The 2151-nt window shown below is 40.2% G+C and overlaps 1 non-coding gene across 1 annotated transcript; it reads right to left on the reverse strand.

Annotated features, from left to right (window-relative positions):
* Window positions 1-1638: 1638 nt before the first annotated feature.
* Window positions 1639-1741, reverse strand: LOC119051294 (U6 spliceosomal RNA). The gene has a single exon (XR_005082896.1). It is a non-coding gene; the product is annotated as a U6 spliceosomal RNA (small nuclear RNA).
* Window positions 1742-2151: the final 410 nt, after the last annotated feature.

The raw sequence follows: 2151 nt of genomic DNA on the forward strand, positions 1-2151 counted from the left end.
TGATTCATAAACCAATCTGCAGGATTTTTGCCATAGCTCATGGGAGACTTTTCTTCTCTGATAATAATGCTGCTGCTTGAAAAGAGAAAAGCCTTTCCCCACCTCTCCAGAGTGCTGTCTTGTCAAAAGGAAAGGCTAGGCAATGAAGGAGAAAGGCAGGGTGGGGAGTGTGTTCAGAAGGCTTGAGGTGGGGGAGGGTCGTCCTAAAACTTATACAATGGGAGTCATGCTGTGCCCACTCTGAGCCCGGCCTAGGCAACATTACGGTCTAGGTGGGCTTTTTGTTTTGTTTTGATTTTTAACATCAGTAGTTTCATCGCTTTTTCCTGCTCCTGGAGCAGTACAAAGCGTTCCTCTCTGTTCCTGCAGGACACTGTCCCTCACCCTTACCCTAACCACAAGCAACCTCTACTGTTCTTCACCTTTCTCACCTTTTCATCATCTTGAGTATTACGTGGCCCAAGGGCCCTTTTATGGCCATCCAAGCCTGGGTGGCGACCCCGAGAGAACTCCATGGCACCTTGCACTTGCCACATCACAGCATTTGTTACTCTATTTCAAAATTGCCTGTTTTCTTGTCCATAAACACTCTGCTAATTCATAAGTTTCCTGCATGCAAGGACAGTGTCTGCTTCATCATCGTAACTCCGGGGCTAGTACACATTGGCACTCAACAAACATAGTCAATGAATGAATGAAAAACAGTTGTGAAATGAGATGGGACATGGAGCGAGGGGCTGTGACTTATACTGTGCTTTCCCAAACACCTTCACCTGTTGAGCACAAAGGACTCAACCAGTCCAGTCACACGAACATGGAATGGTACAAAATTCTAAAATCTACAAGTGCTCCATTTCAAACACTTACTAGTAATAGCAGTTTGCATTTGGATAGTCTTTCATTTTGTTAAGCAGTTTCATATATTATCCTGTATAATTCCAACAACAAATCCTCCAGGGTGAGCTGGTAAGCTATTAATATCATTTTGTAGATTAGATAGCTGCCTGAGAGATCTTAATTAACAGGCCCCTCGATATATGACTAGTTTTTGGTGTAAGCCAGAAATTAATGACCCCTTAGTGCAAAAAGTGGAAACATACTCAGTGTATACTATACTCAGATATATTTTCAAGGAATAGACACATAAAATAAATATATGACACCATTCTGATTTTTACAAGTATTTCAGTATACATTTTCTTTTTTAAACAACGTTTATTCTTTGAGCTTTACTTTTCCTCATGGAACTAGTACATATTTGGTGTACAAAATCAAAAAAGCACAAATAAAGTCAAAATCACTTATGATCACATTAACTAGAACACTCTATTGTTACCCCATTTTAATAACTCTAACTGCATGTTAAGTTAAGCTCTTATAGAGTGAAAGTTTCCCTCCCACACTCTATGCTTTTTCTTTTTCCACTCGATTCTTTATCTCTAAAAAATTTTAAACTCTTCTTGGCCATTTGCTCTTTTATTTAAATTTTAGAATTGGACTAAAACTCTTTTGGGATTTTTACTGGATTTGCATGGATTATTATAGATTAAATAAAATTAAAAGTTTTACTATATTGGTTCCTCTCTTTCATCAAAAGTCTATTTTGCCATTAATTTATGCCTACTTTAATGTCTTTTTAAAAATATGGAATGCTTCAGGAATTTGTGTGCCATCGTTGGGCAGGGGCTGTGATAGTCTCTGTACGTTTCAATTTTAGCGTGTGTGCTGCGGCAGCAAGCGCTCGGAAGGTGTGCCTTACTGTTGGAGTCTGTCGGAGAGGAAAGGGAAGAGGTTGCCTGTTCTTTATGCTCTTTATGAGACAGAAACTGACAGAGACATTAATCTGGACTAATTGTAACTATCACACACAAAACAATTGAGTTATGTGACTGACAATTAGGGAAAATGGTTCTGGCTTTTGCTATTTTGTCCTTTCTATCATCTGAACAAAAGATTGTTTTCTATTGATGGTCTTGGCAGAAGCAATGCAGTAGGGCAAAGGGGTTGTGAAGATAGGAAAAGGAGTAGGAAAAGAAAATGGGAGGGGGAGGAAGGTGGTCAGACCTGTTGACGATGAGGGCTGGGGGGGAAGGATGTGTTGTCCGGACAGGTGGAATGGCTGGAGAGCAGTGGGGCGGAGACAAAAGAATG

The sequence above is a fragment of the Artibeus jamaicensis genome, unplaced genomic scaffold (genome assembly GCF_021234435.1).
Source record: "Artibeus jamaicensis isolate MK-2021 breed Jamaican fruit bat unplaced genomic scaffold, CSHL_Jam_final contig_482, whole genome shotgun sequence".
In the NCBI taxonomy this organism is placed as follows: Eukaryota; Metazoa; Chordata; class Mammalia; order Chiroptera; family Phyllostomidae; genus Artibeus; species Artibeus jamaicensis.